We start from the raw sequence: 16393 nt of genomic DNA on the forward strand, positions 1-16393 counted from the left end.
GGGAACTGTAACACAGCATACGGCCGAATTTATCATAGCGCGCACGAACCATAGCCGGCCCGGGAACCGGTGAACGAAGTCATAATAAGGCACGAGCGGAGTCGTGAGCAACCAATGCAATTTATATATCAAAACACCTTTTTGAAACTTGATAAAATCATATGTTAACTCATTAGTCAAAGTAGTTCGAACCATTAGCCAATACGGGATTAATCTCACAAAGATATTTCCCACAATGGCATTTATGGTTCAAAATATAATTTAGAATATCGTGGCAATAAAAACACTATTTTACGGTAGCCAAATTCATAATCAAAAGTCCATTGCTGACATTATGCAAAAACGAGCCTACTAGAGCAAAGAAAAGAGTCTCGGAGTTAGCGGGCCCACCTCGGGTCATGTCGAGGCGGCGGACATGAATCACGGACATTTGGGGTCTATGGAATCATACATGGAAGTTTCGAAGCGATTCGATTACATTTACAAAAGTTTCGGACATATGATCACTTTTCAACAAAAATATGAGTCTTATAGTTCAATTCAATTGAATGAATAGTACTCATTTTCAAATTCGGATTTCCAGGAACAGAGTTGCCTCCGGGGCTCAAATATCGACCTAGTATACCTAGGACATTCCAAAAGAAGGAATGGGGTAGCCTTACATACCTTTCGCGCTCCTTACGCTTGCCCAAAATCAAACTCCGTTTCGCCAAAAACCTACAATTGCTCATAGTTACCAATTAGGAATTGCAAGACTTTAAGAATTCACTTAACTTCATATTTGTCTACCGAAATTTCAGCAGCACTTCCCCTATACATATAACATCCCCGAGGCTTAGCTCGGCTCAATATATCAACAACAACAACCCATAATACCAAAGACATCACGAATCACAACAAAATAGATCTAACGTCAATGTTCTTCTTTCCTACATAAAGCAATACTTCCATGTCAACTTCAATTTCCAAACAAATCTCAAGGATTTCACATTCATCATTAACCAAGATCATCACAATATAATTTGGAAGCATTTCATATCATTTGTATGAAATATTCACAAGATATACCAAATATACAAACTTTCTACCAAAGTCATAATTCATTCAAACCTTCCAACCTTTAGCATACATATTCATAACATGATTCCACCTTCCAAGTTCATCAATAACCATCAAAATTTGTACCCTAGCAACTTCATTTTCATAATGTCATAAGATCATACCTAAAGGACATAAGTTTCTACATTCCATTTCAATGCAAACTTATATCACTTTATCTTCGTTTACATTGCAAGCATCACAACAACACAACTAACATATTAAACGACATTAATCCATTCCCATTCCAATTCCTATACCACACGGCCATATTCCATTCTTCCAACTTCCATCAAATTCATTCGACTTCCCTTCCCAATATAAATTTCATCCTACACACAACTAGAATACAACATAAATTCAACATACTATAGATATACAACTTATATACACACACGGTCAAGACCTCATATACACGGCTCATCCTCAACATCGTTTTTATCAAGAATTTCTTCCTTTTTAGCTTACTACAACATCTCTAAACCATGTATAACACATAAAACAAGCTTAAAACTCACCTTTCTTCTTCACTTCTTAACTTGACCAAGGTTGGTAGATAGAGAAAACGAGCAACCTATTGTCCGAAACAACGACTCCACGTTACTTAGCACCCTTGAATTAGTAAGTTTGCTTGAAGAATTTAATTTCTTGATGGCTAAATTTTTGGCTTGAATTTGCAAGAGAGGGCCGAATGCCCCTCCCTTTTCTTGCTCCATTTCTTTTGTCTTGTTTTCACTTTCTTGAAGTTTCTAATGGTTGACCACTTGCATAATTATCCTCCCCTTTTTAATCACATGGAAAATATTGTATTATTTTGGTGGACTTGGGCCTCTTAATGGCCGGCCACCCCTCTCAACAAATGGGCCTCATTTTATTTCTTATTTTGTGAGCCCAATTGGCTACCAATTTTATTTTATAATTCCCGAAACAAATTTTTGAAATTCCAATTTTGCCCTTGGCCTTCCTCAACACTTCCACACCAATCTTTTTCGTGAACAACACACACATATGATAATTCAAATCAACATATGACCTTATTCCTTGCAAATCAAAATTATTTTGAATTTTCCCGAATACACGAAAACACGGGATATAACAATATAGATGAGAAATTATTTTGTGGATTCATGCCCTTACAGATTATGATAATTATGAGTTAGCCATGTGGTCTATCTAGATACGATTATAAGAAGTATGATAAGAGGTGCTCGGTAGGTTAGCTCCGGATACCTGTCAAGGCCCTCCGGTTGGATCGTGGCCGGTACATCAATTCATTTCAGTTTTAGAAAAAGAGACTCACTTCTTTAAGCAAGTTTCACATTCAACACAATCCATTTATAGAGCATCACATGAGATAATCAAGCTTTCCAAATATCAAGTTTAAACATCCCTTAAGGGTAATTTGAGTTCAAATACCAAAGATTTATATCTCAATATTTAATCATCCCTTAGCGAGGAAAACAATCATGAATACATATATTTAATATAGTACAACCAAGGTTTGATGTGGGCTTGTCCCTCACGCACACAAACCACAACCAAAGTCACATAATTCGTTTCAAAGAGTATGTTCAAAAAGAGACATACAAATCACCTTTCTATTCAAAAAGGATTTTTAAAAAGAGACATACATCAAAAGAAGATTTTCAAAAGAGACATACATCAAAAGAATGTTTTCAAAATAGACATACTTCAAAAGAATGTTTTCAAAAAAGAGACATACCTCAAATCCCTCTAAAAGCTAGAAAAAAGAAATTCCCAAGGTTCAACAATCAATCTACAATGGATTTAGATGAGAAAGATTAAAGCTTTATTCGTTTCTACGAACATTCTTTACGTTTCGAAACTAGGGCGTTTCTAAGCCTACAAACGTGTTCGTGACCTTATGTGAATCATTAGTGGATTCCAATTGCATAGTATAATCTATACTAGCCTAAAAGTCATTAATTAAATTTTGATCAAGAACTTACCTTATGTGTTTTGAGGAAACCCTAGAATTTTTTTCTCTCAAAAAGTTGGCCAAAACGAAGTGGGAAAAAGTTTTACGAAGTTAGGCTTTTATAAAATTTGGTAAAAATCACTCCAGGCATAAAATGGCCTGGTGCGTCACCTGGGGCGTTTCCCAGGGTGACATGCACAGTATATCTATTTCGAAGGCATCAAAATTTTGAGATTTTGAAATATTTGGCCTGGCGCGTCACCCAAGGAAATGCGCACGTCTAATTTTTACACTGCACTAATGACGTTTAGTAAAATGGGCATAACTTCTAGCCCAGAGCATTGTTTGAGCTCCACCATATATCGTTGAGAAGGTATTTCAAAGATATACAACTTTCATGAGGGATGTCTTCCCCAAATACTAAACGGATTTTCATTAACCTGGCCTAGAAGTCAGACCTACCGAAATTTAGGCGAGTTTGAGAACTCTTACGAACTTCACTATTTGGTTTGACTTCAAAACAACTGTTTATCACCCGAAGAAATTCATATAGCTAAAATATCATCTTAATACTAGTTTTACACACTCACACCTAACCCGGATTTACAGAGTGTTACACTAACCTTTGTTGACACCTAATTTTCACCTCATAAAATGTGTATTTTAATTTTAAAATTTTCCTAGTCCAAGACGGAGTAGAGTACGGCCAAGTGACCTACTTTCGTCCATAGAATTCTAAATGCTTAGTTGGATGATTTTGAAAATTTGAATAAGGATTTTGGGGGAAAAGTACGGCCAAGTGGTGTCACGACCCAACTAGGGGCCGTGACGAGTACCCGATACTTGTACCGAGCACCCCTTATCTATCATGTATAAACAGAGCCATATTTTTTTTTTTGAACATTAATGAACATTAACATTAGCAGCGTCATTATGAACATAGACTAGTAAACTTCGTTAACACTTTATACAACAGCATTATCATGCCAAACATCATATATCTAGCTGTACCTGACTGACTGTACATAGCTGTCTACGAGCCTCTAGACATAGTATACTTATACATAGAAAGGGCCGAGTACTATCGTGCCCGAATGTACATATACAAAATAGTACCACTGAAGTGAAGCTCCGGAACAACTGGAGCACTGTAGAGTACTGCTGGTAAACTCCTAAAGATCAAGTCCACCTGTCTGCTGACCTGCGCGGCATGAAACGCAGCGTCCACAAGAAGGGACGTCAGTACGAATAGTGTACCGAGTATGTAAGACATGGAAGATAACACAAGCAATAACATAGTGTATGATGAATAACGTCATGGAGTCATAGGACATAGGAAATAGAACTATTATCATGTCATGTATTATCATATCGTATCGTATCGTATCGTATCATATCTTATCTTGTCTTGTTGTAGCATGTCGCGTTATAGTATATCGTGTCATAGCATAGCATGTTATGGCGTGTCGTGTCATAGCATAGCGTGTCATAGCATGTCTTACCGTAGCATAGCATGTCATAGCGTATCATATCATAGCATAGCTTGTCATATCATGTCATGTCGTGGCATATCATAGCATATCATATCGTAACATAGCATGTCATAGCATATCGTATCATAGCATGTCTGGTCTTGACATAGTAGGTCATATCATAGCGCCGAACAATGTCGGCTCACCCACATAGCGCCGATATGTACCGGCTCACCCATATATCCCGCGTCCGGGCACCCCGCGTCCGGGATGATAATCCAGCTGATCAGGTGGCAGCGAAACATATTTCCCTTCCCTTTCCCCTATGTATCCCTTTCCCCCCAGCCCAGGTTCATATACATAGCTTGTATACATATACATGTCTTATATACATTTACTTATCTTATATACATATACGTATTTCATATACTTATACATATCTTATATACATATACATGTTTTATATATATATATATATATCATATAAGCACACAAGGGAGCCCAAGGAAGAAAAAAAATCATGTATTCATCGGAGCGACGTAAGGTCGGTGACCTCCGATTACATCATGGAATGCTAGTGGTAACTCCGTCTCACCTTGAAGGAACAAGTATTTTAAGGCGAGACTATCAACGAAGAATAATATTACGGTAACCGTAGAATGAAATCGTGGGAATTATAGGTGACAGTCATAGGCGTTGGAGTCTTAGAAAATAAAGTTATAGCTAGGAAATATAAATACGATTCAAAAATTAGTTTATCACTTTCATTGTTTACATAAGATACTTAGCTTAGTCATAGAGTCGTTCCGGTCGTACTGATCGTAAGTACACTCTCTCGTCTAACATTGTCATTATCATTATCACCGTAGAAGCATTCTCGTTAGAGTGTTCATAGTACTTATCATTAGCGACGACATCGAGATCAAAGGCCCCCTTTGGATTCACTTCAAATAAGTCAACCGAGACTATAGGAAAATCCGAGAGTAACGGGCCCACCTCGGGCCGGATGAGGTAGCGTATACGATTTACGTATGTTACGTGTCATAGCGTTACTTGTGAGGGTCTTAGGGTAATCGGGTCCCATTTATACAAGTTCTAAGGGCGTAGGAGGTTTTTCCAACAATTGGCACACTTTCTATTTCAATTCTATTGAACAAAAAGTGGAAAACTTTAGGTGCGGATTCCGGGGAATCGAGTTGTCCCCGAGGCTCGTACCCAACCTATTACAACTAAGACATGCCATAGAAAGAAGGGTGAAGCCTTACATACCTCTTTCCGCTCCTTTAGCTATTCCAAATTCACGTCACAATTTCGTCAAAATCTGCGAATTGGTCATTTTTACCAAAACTTCCATTAGTATACTTAGAGTCAAAACCTTAAGGAAACATTTTTGCTACCGAAATTTCGGCAGCATTTCCCCTGTAAATATACCATCCTCGACATTCAATTTAGTCAAATCCTCATCAAACACAATCCGGGAATTCAAACCCGGCCAAACTATTAACATAACTCAACAATCGCACTAACAATTCACATATTTCCTTCAATATACATAATCTCCCAATTATCAATACTTCCAAAGTTATCAAACCTTTATTTGCGATATGAAATCTACGATGATTACAACTTCATTTTTATTATTGAATCCATGATAACAACAATCAAACACTACATAAAAATCAATTCGATTGTCCAACACAACAACACTACATTCGGCCACCATTATCAATCAACACAACAACCAAAATACTAACTAGCACTTGCTTACCATTTCTTCATGCTTCAACACATATACACTACTATACATACAATATACACGGCCATACACACACCATATACCTCACGGCCACAACACAACATCAATATTCTCCAAACTCATTCAATTTCCATTTTCCACATATCATTCACAACAATAACAACCAAACACTAGTTAAAACAATTGAAGCATGGCTCCTACACATACATATATGTACACGGCCATATACTATATTTATCTCCTTCATGAATTTCATCCATTTTTGCATACTACAACACATATAACCCATGTATAACACATAAAACAAGGTTAGAATTTACCTTTATTCTTCAACTTCTCACTTGCTTATCTCTTGGCAACTTATATGATTTTGAATCTTTCTTGCTCCAACAACAACTCTACCTTGTTAAGCACCCTCCACTTAGTAGGAAATGATTTTTGGAAGAATTTTATCAATTTTTCCTTGTGGATCTTACTATGGCCGAATCTTGCTTGCCTTTGTCCTTCAAGTTTTCCTTCTTGAACCTTCTTGAATTGTAGAGTAGTAAATTAGTCTTCTTTTGCAAGACTTGAACACATTTATACACACAAATGGGCACATGGCCGGTCATGTGCCCCCTATTTTCCACTAATTTCTTTAAATTGTTCAAGATTATCCTTTAAGGCTTCAAATTTGCATAGTCTCTTGACTTGGTCAACTTTTGCCCACATGTGCATGTCTTGCAATATAATATAATCTCATGTCCCCTTTTTATGGTCTAAATCAATTGGCCAACATGGCCTTTTCATGAAGGCCTTGTGAAATTACCATTTTGCCCTTAGACCTTTGCGTGATTACCTTGAGTCATTTCATGAATTTCTTCCTTCACCCTTAATATTTCTCAATAATTCCGTGCTAATAATACCCATAAACAATATTCATAGTCCATTAATATTTAAAATAACCTTGAGAAATAGTCACTTCCTCAACTCCCCGCGATTACCTCAAACTATCCGAACGTTCAAAATGCGGGCTATAACATCCTCCCTCCCTTTAGAACATTCGTCCTCGAATGTTAAACTGGCCTCATACATAGTATAGTACTTCGGGGAGGTCTCCTTTGTAGATGCCTCATGTCACTTAACATGTCCACCTTAGGAGCTTAGGTTGCCCTCTTTGCGATCTTCACAGTTGTAATTCCTCCTTCGTGGCGTCTGCCGCGTCTATCCCCTCACTAGACATGTTCCCGCACACCGCCTTATCATGAATTCCTTGCATTAGATAGTGTGGACTTAATATCGGTCTCACCCTGTGACATCTGTACTTTTCTCCTTCGTTCCCAAAGCTTTCTGTTGTCATGGCTCCCCCTTTCTTGTTAGTTTAGTCCGTCTTGGCCTATATGACTCGTATGGGGTTTCTAACCACTTTCCACACCCCAATTTACTTTGACCTGCCTACTCTTACACTCGTCTCTTGTTTTCACATTTACGAAATTTTCAGCATATTTCCCAGGGGGTCACCCATCGTGGAATTACTCCCACCTGAGCACGCTTAACCTAGAAACTTTAATGCATTTCAGTGTCTCGGTGTTAGTATTTTTACTTCCGCTTCACCGTACTGCCTACATCACATAATGTGGGGCAGGTTGGGGTCTCGGCAATGTTCGAACGCACTCATAGCGCATATTTCTCTTTTAATGACTATTTTAGCCTTCGAGGTCACTAATGTTCACTTTTTACTCGTGTGTACGGTTGCTTTTGTCCTGAATTTTCCCGAATTCTTTATATGTTCCGCAATACACGGGACGGTGCAAGATAAAGAAAAATCCAATTCAATTTAACTCCCATATATTATAGAAAAGATGCCGGAAGTGTACCTGTGGCCGCGTCGGTGGAAGGTCCAGTATCCTGCCGCCCTGTCAATGCATATATGCGGCGTGAAGGACCGGCTGAGCTAGGCGTCCCTCCTCTGCCTCGGCCACGACTTGCTGGAGCCTGGAAGGCCTGTCCCGGAGGGCGCACGGACGGTGACGAATCCACAGCTGATCCGGCAGGCTGGACTCTGCTTCCCTCATTCCTTAGCGGACATTCTCGCATCAAATGGTCGGTCCGTCCGCAAGCATAACATGCACCTGTGTCCCGGTAACACTGTCCCGAGTGTGGCCTGCCACACCGAGTACACCGTGGCGGGGGTGGCATCATCCTGCCAGAATCATCCCTATACTGGGATCCTGAAGCTCTAGTGCCCTGACCCGCTCCCGAATCTGTAGAACGGTCAAATCTCCTATCCGCAATTCGTGGAGGTGCACTGGCCGCCGGTTGGTCTGAGTACCTGAATTGCCCCTGTGCCTGTCCCCCTCTGTACTCGCTCCTAGTCCTGGAAAACCTGCCCCTTTTTCTGGGACCCCTATCCGGATAACGCTCCTCTCTCCGTGGCTGATATTGTTCCTCCAGATTTTGGGCGTGGGCCTGGATGCGGGTAATAGTCATCCCATCCTGGAGTGAAGCTGTCAAGCATTCCTTAACCAAATGTGGCCCTAGCCCACTCACAAATCGGTGTACATGATCTCCCCTATCAGCTATCATGGTTGGGGCATACCTGGCTAATGAGTTAAAACGGAGGCTGTATTCTCGAACGCTCATATTTCCCTGTCTCAGGTTCAAGAACATATCGGCTCGAGCCCGTCGAACCTCTGGCGGTAGGAAATGTCGTAGGAATGCCTCAGTGAACTCCTGCCAAACCGGAGGGGGTGCATTTGCTCCCCTCGATGATATCCAGTTACCGTACCACAGAACTACCACATCCCGCAGCCTGTATGAAGCCAACTCCACGGACTCCGTTTCCGAAGCATGTAAAATTCTCAGAGTCCTCATCATCTCGTCTATGAAACTCTGCGGGTCCTCCTCTGGTTTTGATCCATAGAACTCTGGCGGCTTCAGGGTAATAAAGTCTCGGGCCCTTGCGCTTACCGCCCTGTCTCCCGTGTCTATATCTTGCCGCTGAGCTTGTGCAGCAACTAACTGGGTCAATAACTGGATGGCCTCTGCCATCTGCTGGCCCGGAGCTGCTGGCGGTGGAACTGGGGGTGCGGGGGCTGGAGCTGGAACTCTTCCCTGCTCTGCTGGTGCATGGGGAGCAGGAACGGTCTGAGGGGGAGCCTCATTATGAGATTCTTCTTCTTCTAGCTCCCGTTCAACTCTGCTGGCCGCCACTCTCTTAGCTTTCTCGGCCATCGTAGCCTTTTTCTTCGGCGGCATTACTGAAACCATAACATAGGATTAGGAAAGGAATGTGGAAGCCTGGTAGCATAGCTCTATCGCACGATCTTAGAATGCAAAGAAGGTCACATTTCCTAAATACCCTGTAGCCTCCCGTCTATAAGTGTGGCGCGCTACACACCCATAAACAAGACTCTACTGGACACGGCTCGTAGACAAACCCCTAGGACCGAACTGCTCTGATATCACTTCTGTCACGACCCAACTAGGGGCCGTGACGAGTACCCGATACTTGTACCGAGCACCCCTTATCTATCATGTATAAACAGAGCCATATTTTTTTTTTGAACATTAATGAACATTAACATTAGCAGCGTCATTATGAACATAGACTAGTAAACTTCGTTAACACTTTATACAACAGCATTATCATGCCAAACATCATATATCTAGCTGTACCTGACTGACTGTACATAGCTGTCTACGAGCCTCTAGACATAGTATACTTATACATAGAAAGGGCCGAGTACTATCGTGCCCGAATGTACATATACAAAATAGTACCACTGAAGTGAAGCTCCGGAACAACTGGAGCATTGTAGAGTACTGCTGGTAAACTCCTAAAGATCAAGTCCACCTGTCTGCTGACCTGCGCGGCATGAAACGCAGCGGCCACAAGAAGGGACGTCAGTACGAATAGTGTACCGAGTATGTAAGACATGGAAGATAACACAAGCAATAACATAGTGTATGATGAATAACGTCATGGAGTCATAGGACATAGGAAATAGAACTATTATCATGTCATGTATTATCATATCGTATCGTATCGTATCATATCTTATCTTGTCTTGTCGTAGCATGTCGCGTTATAGTATATCGTGTCATAGCATAGCATGTTATGGCGTGTCGTGTCATAGCATAGCGTGTCATAGCATGTCTTACCGTAGCATAGCATGTCATAGCGTATCATATCATAGCATAGCTTGTCATATCATGTCATGTCGTGGCATATCATAGCATATCATATCGTAACATAGCATGTCATAGCATATCGTATCATAGCATGTCTGGTCTTGACATAGTAGGTCATAGCATAGCGCCGAACAATGTCGGCTCACCCACATAGCGCCGATATGTACCGGCTCACCCATATATCCCGCGTCCGGGCACCCCGCGTCCGGGATGATAATCCAGCTGATCAGGTGGCAGCGAAACATATTTCCCTTCCCTTTCCCCTATGTATCCCTTTCCCCCCAGCCCAGGTTCATATACATAGCTTGTATACATATACATGTCTTATATACATTTACTTATCTTATATACATATACGTATTTCATATACTTATACATATCTTATATACATATACATGTTTTATATATATATATATATATCATATAAGCACACAAGGGAGCCCAAGGAAGAAAAAAAATCATGTATTCATCGGAGCGACGTAAGGTCGGTGACCTCCGATTACATCATGGAATGCTAGTGGTAACTCCGTCTCACCTTGAAGGAACAAGTATTTTAAGGCGAGACTATCAACGAAGAATAATATTACGGTAACCGTAGAATGAAATCGTGGGAATTATAGGTGACAGTCATAGGCGTTGGAGTCTTAGAAAATAAAGTTATAGCTAGGAAATATAAATACGATTCAAAAATTAGTTTATCACTTTCATTGTTTACATAAGATACTTAGCTTAGTCATAGAGTCGTTCCGGTCGTACTGATCGTAAGTACACTCTCTCGTCTAACATTGTCATTATCATTATCACCGTAGAAGCATTCTCGTTAGAGTGTTCATAGTACTTATCATTAGCGACGACATCGAGATCAAAGGCCCCCTTTGGATTCACTTCAAATAAGTCAACCGAGACTATAGGAAAATCCGAGAGTAACGGGCCCACCTCGGGCCGGATGAGGTAGCGTATACGATTTACGTATGTTACGTGTCATAGCGTTACTTGTGAGGGTCTTAGGGTAATCGGGTCCCATTTATACAAGTTCTAAGGGCGTAGGAGGTTTTTCCAACAATTGGCACACTTTCTATTTCAATTCTATTGAACAAAAAGTGGAAAACTTTAGGTGCGGATTCCGGGGAACCGAGTTGTCCCCGAGGCTCGTACCCAACCTATTACAACTAAGACATGCCATAGAAAGAAGGGTGAAGCCTTACATACCTCTTTCCGCTCCTTTAGCTATTCCAAATTCACGTCACAATTTCGTCAAAATCTGCGAATTGGTCATTTTTACCAAAACTTCCATTAGTATACTTAGAGTCAAAACCTTAAGGAAACATTTTTGCTACCGAAATTTCGGCAGCATTTCCCCTGTAAATATACCATCCTCGACATTCAATTTAGTCAAATCCTCATCAAACACAATCCGGGAATTCAAACCCGGCCAAACTATTAACATAACTCAACAATCGCACTAACAATTCACATATTTCCTTCAATATACATAATCTCCCAATTATCAATACTTCCAAAGTTATCAAACCTTTATTTGCGATATGAAATCTACGATGATTACAACTTCATTTTTATTATTGAATCCATGATAACAACAATCAAACACTACATAAAAATCAATTCGATTGTCCAACACAACAACACTACTTTCGGCCACCATTATCAATCAACACAACAACCAAAATACTAACTAGCACTTGCTTACCATTTCTTCATGCTTCAACACATATACACTACTATACATACAATATACACGGCCATACACACACCATATACCTCACGGCCACAACACAACATCAATATTCTCCAAACTCATTCAATTTCCATTTTCCACATATCATTCACAACAATAACAACCAAACACTAGTTAAAACAATTGAAGCATGGCTCCTACACATACATATATGTACACGGCCATATACTATATTTATCTCCTTCATGAATTTCATCCATTTTTGCATACTACAACACATATAACCCATGTATAACACATAAAACAAGGTTAGAATTTACCTTTATTCTTCAACTTCTCACTTGCTTATCTCTTGGCAACTTATATGATTTTGAATCTTTCTTGCTCCAACAACAACTCTACCTTGTTAAGCACCCTCCACTTAGTAGGAAATGATTTTTGGAAGAATTTTATCAATTTTTCCTTGTGGATCTTACTATGGCCGAATCTTGCTTGCCTTTGTCCTTCAAGTTTTCCTTCTTGAACCTTCTTGAATTGTAGAGTAGTAAATTAGTCTTCTTTTGCAAGACTTGAACACATTTATACACACAAATGGGCACATGGCCGGTCATGTGCCCCCTATTTTCCACTAATTTCTTTAAATTGTTCAAGATTATCCTTTAAGGCTTCAAATTTGCATAGTCTCTTGACTTGGTCAACTTTTGCCCACATGTGCATGTCTTGCAATATAATATAATCTCATGTCCCCTTTTTATGGTCTAAATCAATTGGCCAACATGGCCTTTTCATGAAGGCCTTGTGAAATTACCATTTTGCCCTTAGACCTTTGCGTGATTACCTTGAGTCATTTCATGAATTTCTTCCTTCACCCTTAATATTTCTCAATAATTCCGTGCTAATAATACCCATAAACAATATTCATAGTCCATTCATATTTAAAATAACCTTGAGAAATAGTCACTTCCTTAACTCCCCGCGATTACCTCAAACTATCCGAACGTTCAAAATGCGGGCTATAACATCCTCCCTCCCTTTAGAACATTCGTCCTCGAATGTTAAACTGGCCTCATACATAGTATAGTACTTCGGGGAGGTCTCCTTTGTAGATGCCTCATGTCACTTAACATGTCCACCTTAGGAGCTTAGGTTGCCCTCTTTGCGATCTTCACAGTTGTAATTCCTCCTTCGTGGCGTCTGCCGCGTCTATCCCCTCACTAGACATGTTCCCGCACACCGCCTTATCATGAATTCCTTGCATTAGATAGTGTGGACTTAATATCGGTCTCACCCTGTGACATCTGTACTTTTCTCCTTCGTTCCCAAAGCTTTCTGTTGTCATGGCTACCCCTTTCTTGTTAGTTTAGTCCGTCTCGGCCTATATGACTCGTATGGGGTTTCTAACCACTTTCCACACCCCAATTTACTTTGACCTGCCTACTCTTACACTCGTCTCTTGTTTTCACATTTACGAAATTTTCAGCATATTTCCCAGGGGGTCACCCATCGTGGAATTACTCCCACCTGAGCACGCTTAACCTAGAAACTTTAATGCATTTCAGTGTCTCGGTGTTAGTATTTTTACTTCCGCTTCACCGTACTGCCTACATCACATAATGTGGGGCAGGTTGAGGTCTCGGCAATGTTCGAACGCACTCATAGCGCATATTTCTCTTTTAATGACTATTTTAGCCTTCGAGGTCACTAATGTTCACTTTTTACTCGTGTGTACGGTTGCTTTTGTCCTGAATTTTCCCGAATTCTTTATATGTTCCGCAATACACGGGACGGTGCAAGATAAAGAAAAATCCAATTCAATTTAACTCCCATATATTATAGAAAAGATGCCGGAAGTGTACCTGTGGCCGCGTCGGTGGAAGGTCCAGTATCCTGCCGCCCTGTCAATGCATATATGCGGCGTGAAGAACCGGCTGAGCTAGGCGTCCCTCCTCTGCCTCGGCCACGACTTGCTGGAGCCTGGAAGGCCTGTCCCGGAGGGCGCACGGACGGTGACGAATCCACAGCTGATCCGGCAGGCTGGACTCTGCTTCCCTCATTCCTTAGCGGACATTCTCGCATCAAATGGTCGGTCCGTCCGCAAGCATAACATGCACCTGTGTCCCGGTAACACTGTCCCGAGTGTGGCCTGCCACACCGAGTACACCGTGGCGGGGGTGGCATCATCCTGCCAGAATCATCCCTATACTGGGATCCTGAAGCTCTAGTGCCCTGACCCGCTCCCGAATCAGTAGAACGGTCAAATCTCCTATCCGCAATTCGAGGAGGTGCACTGGCCGCCGGTTGGTCTGAGTACCTGAATTGCCCCTGTGCCTGTCCCCCTCTGTACTCGCTCCTAGTCCTGGAAAACCTGCCCCTTTTTCTGGGACCCCTATCCGGATAACGCTCCTCTCTCCGTGGCTGATATTGTTCCTCCAGATTTTGGGCGTAGGCCTGGATGCGAGTAATAGTCATCCCATCCTGGAGTGAAGCCGTCAAGCATTCCTTAACCAAATGTGGCCCTAGCCCACTCACAAATCGGTGTACATGATCTCCCCTATCAGCTATCATGGCTGGGGCATACCTGGCTAATGAGTTAAAACGGAGGCTGTATTCTCGAACGCTCATATTTCCCTGTCTCAGGTTCAAGAACATATCGGCTCGAGCCCGTCGAACCTCTGGCGGTAGGAAATGTCGTAGGAATGCCTCAGTGAACTCCTGCCAAACCGGAGGGGGTGCATTTGCTCCCCTCGATGATATCCAGTTACCGTACCACAGAACTGCCACATCCCGCAGCCTGTATGAAGCCAACTCCACGGACTCCGTTTCCGAAGCATGTATAATTCTCAGAGTCCTCATCATCTCGTCTATGAAACTCTGCGGGTCCTCCTCTGGTTTTGATCCATAGAACTCTGGCGGCTTCAGGGTAATAAAGTCTCGGGCCCTTGCGCTTACCGCCCTGTCTCCCGTGTCTATATCTTGCCGCTGAGCTTGTGCGGCAACTAACTGGGTCAATAACTGGATGGCCTCTGCCATCTGCTGGCCCGGAGCTGCTGGCGGTGGAACTGGGGGTGCGGGGGCTGGAGCTGGAACTCTTCCCTGCTCTGCTGGTGCATGGGGAGCAGGAACGGTCTGAGGGGGAGCCTCATTATGAGATTCTTCTTCTTCTAGCTCCCGTTCAACTCTGCTGGCCGCCACTCTCTTAGCTTTCTCGGCCATCGTAGCCTTTTTCTTCGGCGGCATTACTGAAACCATAACATAGGATTAGGAAAGGAATGTGGAAGCCTGGTAGCATAGCTCTATCGCACGATCTTAGAATGCAAAGAAGGTCACATTTCCTAAATGCCCTGTAGCCTCCCGTCTATAAGTGTGGCGCGCTACACACCCATAAACAAGACTCTACTGGACACGGCTCGTAGACAAACCCCTAGGACCGAACTGCTCTGATACCACTTCTGTCACGACCCAACTAGGGGCCGTGACGAGTACCCGATACTATTACCGAACGCCCCTTATCTATCATGTATAAACAGAGCCATATTTTTTTTTTTTGAACATTAATGAACATTAACATTAGCAGCGTCATTATGAACATAGACTAGTAAACTTCGTTAACACTTTATACAACAGCATTATCATGCCAAACATCATATATCTAGCTGTACCTGACTGACTGTACATAGCTGTCTACGAGCCTCTAGACATAGTATACTTATACATAGAAAGGGCCGAGTACTATCGTGCCCGAATGTACATATACAAAATAGTACCACTGAAGTGAAGCTCCGGAACAACTGGAGCATTGTAGAGTACTGCTGGTAAACTCCTAAAGATCAAGTCCACCTGTCTGCTGACCTGCGCGGCATGAAACGCAGCGGCCACAAGAAGGGACGTCAGTACGAATAGTGTACCGAGTATGTAAGACATGGAAGATAACACAAGCAATAACATAGTGTATGATGAATAACGTCATGGAGTCATAGGACATAGGAAATAGAACTATTATCATGTCATGTATTATCATATCGTATCGTATCGTATCGTATCATATCTTATCTTGTCTTGTCGTAGCATGTCGCGTTATAGTATATCGTGTCATAGCATAGCATGTTATGGCGTGTCGTGTCATAGCATAGCGTGTCATAGCATGTCTTACCGTAGCATAGCATGTCATAGCGTATCATATCATAGCATAGCTTGTCATATCATGTCATGTCGTGGCATATCATAGCATATCATATCGTAACATAGCATGTCATAGCATA

The sequence above is a fragment of the Lycium barbarum genome, chromosome 9 (assembly GCF_019175385.1).
Source record: "Lycium barbarum isolate Lr01 chromosome 9, ASM1917538v2, whole genome shotgun sequence".
NCBI classification, from domain to species: Eukaryota; Viridiplantae; Streptophyta; class Magnoliopsida; order Solanales; family Solanaceae; genus Lycium; species Lycium barbarum.